Genomic DNA, 9,182 nt, shown 5'->3' with positions numbered 1-9,182 from the left:
GCCCCCGTTGCCGGTGTCGGATGTGACGTTTTCTCACTCGATTTCCGCCGGGTGTCGGTCCTTGGCTGCACCGGACGCGGTGTTTTCGCACTAGCCAGCACCAGGTGTTTCGCCGGATGTCGACTTCCAGCGATGTCGGACGCAGCTGGCCCGGCCCCGGTTTTCCAGAGGATGACGAGGCGCCGGCGTGTCGGCCACTGGCTCGGCGTCGGGTGGAGTTTGTTTGCGCTATCCGTCGGCGAGCGTTTGATCTTGCGGCATTAGCCGGCTCGATGGCGCAGCTGCTCGGTAGGCGTGTGACCCGGTCTCCTCCGTGGCCCGGCGTCCCGGCAGACAGGGTACTATGTGAGGCAGTTTATATGTATGAAAAATGTAGGATTTTTGATAAAAAAAAAAATGTCACAGCATTCAGCTGTTACACTAGCACAGGGCTGACCGGCGCTATTGAAGTTTTCGTCCGTTGCGGTCGGGTGCCGCGGCGCGGTGGGCAGCCCGGGCGGCCGCGCCGCGGGCGGGCGGCCTCAGCGGGGGTTCGTCGGTGCATCCCTCTGCTGTTCCTAAACGAAGTGTCCTATCGCCTCACGACAAAAACCAATGGATTGCTCTTGACAAGATCTCGCGAGTGAGCATATTACTTTTGACTTAAGGTCAATATTTGACCTACTTATAGCAGTTCAAAGTTAAACGTCTGTCGAAATTGCGATCCGCGGTGAAAGCAATCCGCCCCGACCGCGACACCCGACCGCGCCGGACAAAAAACTTCAATAGCGCCGGTCTGCCCTGTGCTAGCGCCTTAATTCTTTCACAGCGTGACTCAGAAATGGTTAGGGAATGATATGGTATGGTGCACTAACGTGCACACACTGTGTAAACTGCTGTAGATGAAACGAAAGCAAATATTTCTTAGTAAAAAACTGTGATTGTAATATGATGACAAATGATTAGTTCACCGCCAAACCAAAAAAGATGCGGCTTTTTGTGACCAGGCATGAGAAGCAGCAGGCTTTAGGGATCATTGCCATGTATAATTTTTGTCATTTGTATGAAATGAACGCACGCTAGCGGCGTTTGAAGTTGCGAGTATCTGACAGTCATTTTACGACATAGAAAATGTCACGACTTCTGACAATCATACACGAGGCCGGTTTTGACAAAAATATGAAAACTATGTGAATTCAGATGCGCCAAACATTTCTTTGGTTAGCCATATAGCGATTTATTCGGTTTGGTAAACTTGACTTTTTGGTATTTATGGCCACTCGTGAACCCCATTTGCATCACTGTGCCCCCCCCCCCCCCCCGTCGGCGCGCGGGTTAAATACCTGCACCACTGGTCCCGTATTATTTCTCGTGTTTATCCCGCTATGCACTCGCGGGCATCACACAGCGATAGCTTTGCACACTTCCATTGTTCAAAAACAGCATCGGCGCTAGTCCTCCGAAGTTAGAAAATCGACTGTCGTATCTGTCGGGTACCCGAACACCTCAGATCCATCACGCATGTCATTCTCTGCCGTTGGCTTCGAGACGTTGCGGCCAAACCATTTCGCCATCAGACGCCTGAACATTGTGTTGCCCTCCAGCAGCATTGACAAAATAGAGGAGCCCATCAGAAGGCCCAGGTATCCACCCATGTAGGCCAGCAGATCCTCCATGCCGAAGGCGATGACAGTGAACATGGTGCGCCTCAGACGACTGACGGAGAACGCCACCTCCATTCGCTGAATGGTGCTGTCCCGTACGTCCGACTGAGGGGCGTAGCTGACACGATCCTGTGAGCATGGCCTGAGACAGTTACAGCGACTTACTGGTGCAGGGCCACTGATGTTAGCTCCGTAGAATTTTCGACACTCACTTCTGACATCGATATAGTCCGACGCCATGCAGAGAGGTTTCGAGGTGGTGTTGCTCCTCTCCATGCTGCACCACAGCCTGGCCAGAAAGCATCGGCGCTCGCAGTCATCGAGACTATAGCTGGGATCGGTCTGGCATGGCTCTCTTCTCAGGTTCAGCCTTTCATCTCGGTCGACAGTGATTCTAATGTGTGGCTGAAATTCGTCGTTCTTGAGTGAAAGAACCCCATGCAATCTTGGATCGTAATTGAAAATGTCACGTAGGCCATGCAGCACCACATTGTAATAGCGGCTTCTTTTGTGTGCGGCCCGGAACACTGTGTTGCGCGGCAAAAATATGACAAATTCGGTGGGCGCTGATGGTATCATAGTGACGCCCTCGGTGCCGTCACACAGCCGATTGACCCGCCACGTCACCCCATCGGGCGACGGGGTGGTCACGTTTGTTCGCTGACGCTCGTGTAGCTCGCGACGTACCCCCTGCACCCATGGCATACTGTACTGCATGATGAATTCATCTAGGGAACGATTGGCGAACAGAGCTTGCTTTTGTGAATCACTGCCGAAGTTGACCATTCTGATCACGCCGAAAGGTAACGGCAACGCGGGAAAGACCGTCACCAAAGGCGGTTCGAAGTCACTGTCAAGACGAGAGTGCAGCGAAGTGGGCTCTGCGAGGAAGAGGGCGATCTTGTGGCCAGTGAGGACCAGCCAGGCAGTCAGCAGGATTAGCTTCAGCGCGTGTCGCGGCAGGCGAGACAGGCTCCCGTGTTTCCACGCCATCTTCTCGCTTTGAGGACACTCCAAAGTCGGGGACGTTCTGCGACCAGGGAGTGTTCAGTCGCTTGGCCAGTACTAGCCACGAACCCCCCGACAGTAGGGTGTCTTGCGGAGTGAGAGTTACACTTGGAAAAAAACTAAACGCGCCCCTATGCGGAGAACTGATTGATCACAGAGCCCGACGTCCCGTGGTGCCCGATGTCGACTCAACACTGCTGACCCAGCACCACCACGTCTGGAGTTAAGGAGTCCAACGGTTCGTCGGTGTGGCCCGTGAGTCGTGACCCGCGTGCCGCCTGCGTCTGACCTCCGTTCCCGAGGGAGCCTCAGCATGGTGTAGGTATACGGCAGAGATAAGATGTCACGAAACAATCCATTACGGCTTTCGTTGTGGCTTCCATTACCCGTAATATTGTACGCGACTAAGGATAAGAAGTCACGCGTGTCCAGCACATGTGATAGTCAGTTATGGATCACGCGCCTGAGAAGGTGCTTATCCGACCTTTTCATTATCATGGCCATTTCATCCTCATTCGTGAACGTTTTCTTGCTCTTAGCTGACGGCCATCCCACTATTTTCCAACTATTTTCCATCTTTGGTAGAGGTTAAATGTTTGCAGCGGAAGCTGATCATGCGTTGACCAATCATAGTACAGTAGAATCCGCTTAATAAATCCACCTTGGTGACAAGGTGTTTTGGATTTATTAAGCGGTGGCTTTATCAACCTGAGTCAGATATTTTCATTAAAAGCATGTCTTGCAGCTGCACGTTCCGTTCCCCTGCAATACAAGCGTAGAGGCTAGCATTCCTCATTGCTTTACTTATCAATGAAAGTGACCAGGGGTTCCGCCATCGGTGGGGTCGCGGGGCGGGGGTCCGACTCTGGACCCGTAATAATTTGACTTTTGTAACGCAGCCTAATTTATAAAGGCGTGCGTTTCAGGGTTGGACATCCCCCAAACCTGCGAACGTAGCAATGCCCCTGAAAGTGACCAGCGCACACTGCACAGCTGTGCCTGTTACACCAACTACATACCTATCCATCCACGGTCACTCCCACCCAGTCATGCCTGCTATGCCAACGCGGAACAGCCGAGCGTGCCTGCTTTGCCGGGAACCTTTCTTTGAGGTGTATGTTGATTGCGCTCTTTATAGCCCTGAACTTCTGCTACTCCAGAGCGGCTCTTTGGGAGCGGGTTGGATGCAACATTTCGAGTGACTGGAGACGTCACTGCGGACTTCGATACTCCCAAGTGGCTTTATTAAGCGGAGTGCGTGGATTTGGCTGGGGGGTCAATTTGCCCCCCCCCCCTGTGGTTTTTCCTGAATAGCAAGAAAACGGCGGCGCGCAGCGCCGCCAAATTTTCAGTACCTTCCCGGGCATCAATTTGACACCTTCACACAAAATTTCAAGTCTTAGATCATCTTAGGTCAGGAGTTATTGAGGTCAAACTGAGGCCATGTTCGAGCAAAAATGAGCAAAAAACATGAAATCTTGAAACGCTCACAAAATCTACAGACTACAGTTACCAAGCAATTTCAAAGTTCTTTGTATGGTCATGTATGTAGACAAAAGGCGGCGCTACAAAACTGTTATCTCGCTACACGACGACCATAGCATATTTAGTGCTGAGTTGATAGCCATTCGAAGTATCTATGGAAAGGAAGTATCTATGGAATCAAAGAAGTATCTATGGAAACGTTGTGGAGAGGGCGCGCCTTCTTTGCCTCATTTTCCAATAACGCTCGAGGCGTATGTATACTGGTCAAAGATGAGGTTGATGCAAATGTTGAGGTCATACAAGCAGATGAACAAGGAAATTTTGTGGCAGTAAAAATAAAATTTGAACGGCAGCATTTGACAATTGTTAACATCTACGGTCCCAACAATGATGAACCAAGTTTTTACGTGGCACTCGAAACGTTAATAAGAGATCAACTTACAGACGGGGGTAACATTGTTGTTTGTGGCGATTTTAATCTAGTTATGGATCAAGTAAAAGATACCTATAACTATCGCCAAGAGCACAATCGAAGCGCCCGAAATGTCCTACGACAAATAATGTCAGAACACGACTTAATAGATGTGTGGCGCGAAAGGAATGACGAAAGAAGGCAATACACATGGTTTAATGCGAATTTAGATAAAATGGCCAGACTCGACATGTTCATCGTTAGTCGCAGCATGGAGCCACTGATAAAAAAGTGCTTGATAGAAAATACGTTTAGATCAGACCATGCTATTATCTCTTTAGAGTGCGACAGTTTGCAACAAAAAAGGGGAAATGGACTATGGAAGTTTAATATGTCACTATTGAAAAACGACGAATATGTGACAAAAGTTAAATCAGTGATAGCAAACACTATCCAACAATACGCCGTTCCAGTATACGAACACAGTTATATTCATGAACATGCTGAAGATGTCGAGTTTACGATTAATGACGCCTTGTTCCTAGATATACTCCTAGTAAATATACGAAGTGAGACTATCTTCTACTCTAAAGTTAAAAATAAGGCTAGGAGAAATACAGAGAAAGAACTAAAAGAAGGCATTAAGGACATTGAAAGCAGACTGCCAAGAATTTCAGAAAGTGAGAAGCTGAAGCTGAAGGCGACAAAAGAAGAACTAGAGAGAATTAGGAATACGAAAATTGATGGCATGATCATTAGATCTCGTAGTAATTGGCACGAAAAGGGAGAAAAATCATCAAAATATTTCTTTAATTTAGAAAAACGAAATTGGGTTTTGAAATCTATACCGGTTTTGAGAGAAAATGACCTGATAATATCTGGTGAGAACAATGTTCTCGACTTTCTTACGCGACACTTTAGAGGCGTAATGAACGAGGATAGGGTGCAGTCGGAAAAGAAAATCAAGGAGTTCGTCGCTCGTAACATTGAACGTAAACTTTCATCAAAAGAAAGTGACGCACTGGAGAAACCAATAACGAAGGAGGAATTCTCGAGAGCATTATATAAAATGTCGAACGATCGTTCTCCAGGTTCAACAGGCTTTACTGCAGGTTTTTTCAAGTTCTTTTACCCAGATCTAAAATGTTTTTTGTGGCGATCGTTTCAGCACGCCCTGTATACAAAGACACTGTCTGTGACTCAGCGTGAAGCAATAGTCACGCTTATCCCCAAAGCAAACGGACAGAGAGATAAGGTTAAGGGCTGGCGCCCAATAAGTTTGCTCAACGTTCAATATAAAATTATTTCAAGTGTGGTCGCTGAACGTCTTAAGTCTGTTGCGACGTTACTTGTAAGTCCCGACCAGACTGCTTATTTGAAAGGCAGGTTTATTGGGGAAAATACCAGGTTACTGTACGACATTATTCATCACTTTAGTGTCCAAGGACTCGATGGAGCTGTTCTGGCGATTGATTTCGAAGACGCATTTAATTCTCTGAATTGGCAATATACCAGATGTGTGTTAGAATTAATGGGATTTGGAAATAATTTTATGGACCTATTTGAGATGTTGTACACTAATAAAAACAACTATTCAAGGATTATCCTCAATGGATATCTAGGAGAAAAAATCACGCATAGTCGCGGCTTTCGTCAAGGTGACCCTGCATCTGGTTTGATATTTATTTTAGCGGTAGAAATCCTAGCGAATTTCCTCAGAAAGACGCCATTTAGAGGCATTAAGCTACCAAGCGGATGTGAAGCTAAAATTTCACAGTACGCAGATGACACCATTATATTTTTGGAAGGTAGGAACCCCGATATACGTATAGTGATGCAACAACTTGGAGAGTACAGTAAGTTCTCTGGTTTGAAACCTAATATCAACAAATGTAAATGCATGTGGCTGGGGCCACCAAAAAAACCTGTATGCGAGAGTCTCCCCATCACATGGGTGAAGGAACTAAAAGTTTTGGGCATTATTTTTAGTGCGGATCCAGATGAGGTAGAAGAGTTAAACTTCCCGGAGAAAATTAAGAGCATGCAGGCATTATTAGACTATTGGCGAATTCGGAATCTTTCTCTCTTAGGTAGAGTGACAGTAATCAAGACTCTTGCCATATCAAAATTAGTTCATTTATTTTGTTCACTTCCAACCCCACGTGTGGATACCATGAACAAAATAAAGAGCATGTTGTTCAAGTTTTTGTGGAACGGAAAAAATGATAAGATACGAAGGACAAAAATTTGTCAATCATATCAGAATGATGGAATAAAGATGATAGACATTGACATATTTGTAGCCTCACTGAAGTGTTCCTGGATAAAGCGTCTGCAGGACAATAGTGCTGTTGACAGAAGGTGGGCAATAGGAAGCAGAATTAGTTTGAAGCAGCATAGTGATAACTTATCTTGGTATGGTGCATCAATGCTTAAAAGTCTGGCAAACAAAATCGAAAATAAATTTTGGGTTGATGTTTTACAAGCATGGGCGAGATTTGTAGAAAACTATGAACACAAACCGGAGAGTGTAGCAAGTGAAATGATCTGGTGTAATGATATATTAAGGTTTAAGTGCTCAACTAATAGGAACTGGAAGTCAAGAGGACTATTTTTTGTGAGTGATTTGCTTAAAGGCAATAGCCTGCTGTCAAAAACGGAGATTGAGAGAAAGTTTGAGGTCCGCGTAAATTTCATAGAGTATAACTCAATCAGGGTAAAAATGAGGACGGTACTTGACATGATCGAAAATGCTAAAGATGAAAATCCCCTGCCAGCGATACCGCCAAGGACGTACTTAGTTTTACATTCAGAAAAGCTTAGTCAAGTGGTAAGCCAACGATTATTGGAAAAGTTAAATAGAAAAAATGATGACATCCGGGATAAAATAAAAGAGAAATGGCTGCGTGAAAACCAGCTGTATCGGAGAGGGACATTGATCGCAATCAAGCAGGTTAGTCAGTCCTCTTGGCTACAGTCCTTTTACTATAGGATTGTCAATCGTATTTTGCCAACTAATACTTTCTTGTTGAGAGCTGGTTTGGTAGTGTCGAGTAAGTGCACATTCTGTGACTCTGCTGAGGAAACGTTGGATCATTTGTTCAGGAGTTGCGAGAAGGTGCAGTCGTTTCATTTAGCCGTGCAAGCCCTTCTGAGACAAAACTATTCTTTTTCGGTCTCAACGCAACAAATTAGCAATGTGTTTCTAGACCCGGATGAAAGAAAAATTATAGGCCTCATTGCAATGCTAGCAATGCAGTGCATCTGGTTCGCCAGAATGGACAATACTGAGCCAGAGGCGAGGCGCTTCGAAAACACCCTAAAAAGCCATTACATGATTGAAAAATACGTCGGCATTATGAATGGTTCGCATGAGAAATGGCACTTAAAGTGGGACGGTTTGCATGGGATGGGGGGCGGGGCGGCTCGGACCACATACGCTCTTACGCAATCATAAACATTTACACACATGCACACACACAGCACGCCCACACATAAACGGTCATGCAAGAATACATATATAACATTACAGACACATATACGCACACCCTCGGAAACAAGACATGTGTCGCCATGTGCGGCGAAAGCCCCCGCCCCTAACCCATCCGGGCCAACCCGTGCCTAGCCTCCCATCATATGACGGGAGGCTGGGCCGCCGGCCCGCCGCGCGCCCCGCCAAACCGGCTCGACTGGTGGGCGGGTCGCGTGGCGGGTCGGCGGGCAGGGGCGTCGCCTCGCGAGATGGCAGCATAGGGCGCGAGGCGGCGCGGGCGGGGGCCAGCGGCGGCCCGTTTGGAGCACCGGGGAGGCTTACGGCCTCCCCGGGGCCGGGGCGATAACAGGCATGTGCCGCCCCGGCTTAGCCAGGCGAGCAGAACCGGCACGGTGCCCTTAGTGGGGTGTTGAGGCTGCGGGGTGTGCCCGTGTGGTGTGATAGTTGTGGGGTGCGTGGGGGTGTGGTGAGGTTGATGTAATGATGTGATGATTGGTCTTATGTCTGGATACTGTGTTTTGAATATGCAATAAATTGATTGTGAAAAAAAAAAGAGTTGATAGCCATTCACTCAGCACTCAAATATGTCTCGTCGAAAAACATAGAAAAGGCTGTGATCTGCACAGACTCAGCTTCATCGGTAAAGGCAATAGCTCACAGAAAAATGGAAAAAACGAAATCGTTTATAAAATAAAAAAGATGATTATTGGCTTTACCGATGAAAACAAACACGTCATTCTCCTGTGGATTCCGTCCCACGTTGGAATACAGGGGAATGAAAAAGCGGACAAGCTAGCCAAAGAAGGTCTTCATCTCCCATCTCGAAATCATCTCGCTCTCCCCCTTCCGGATTTTCTGTCTTCGCTCTTCCGTGCCTTCCAGAGATACCGCCAAAAATGCTGGATAGATGATCATACACCACATCTCTTCTCCATTAAATTCCGAAACTTTGCCATTTCTTCTCTTCCCATCAAAACACAAGGATCAAAGAGAGAGTCCTAGCCAGGCTCCGGCTCGGCCACACACAACTCACCCACAACTACATCCTGGATAGAGCACCTCCACCCATATGCCACCACTGCCGCGACCACCCACGCTACACCATCTCACACTTCCTCCTCCACTGCCCACACCTACACCA

The sequence above is a fragment of the Amphibalanus amphitrite genome, unplaced genomic scaffold, assembly GCF_019059575.1.
Source record: "Amphibalanus amphitrite isolate SeventyFive unplaced genomic scaffold, NRLGWU_Aamphi_draft 001171F_arrow, whole genome shotgun sequence".
Classification (NCBI taxonomy): Eukaryota; Metazoa; Arthropoda; class Thecostraca; order Balanomorpha; family Balanidae; genus Amphibalanus; species Amphibalanus amphitrite.
The sequence above is the reverse complement of the archived record's forward strand: the minus strand, read 5'-3'. Positions refer to the sequence as shown.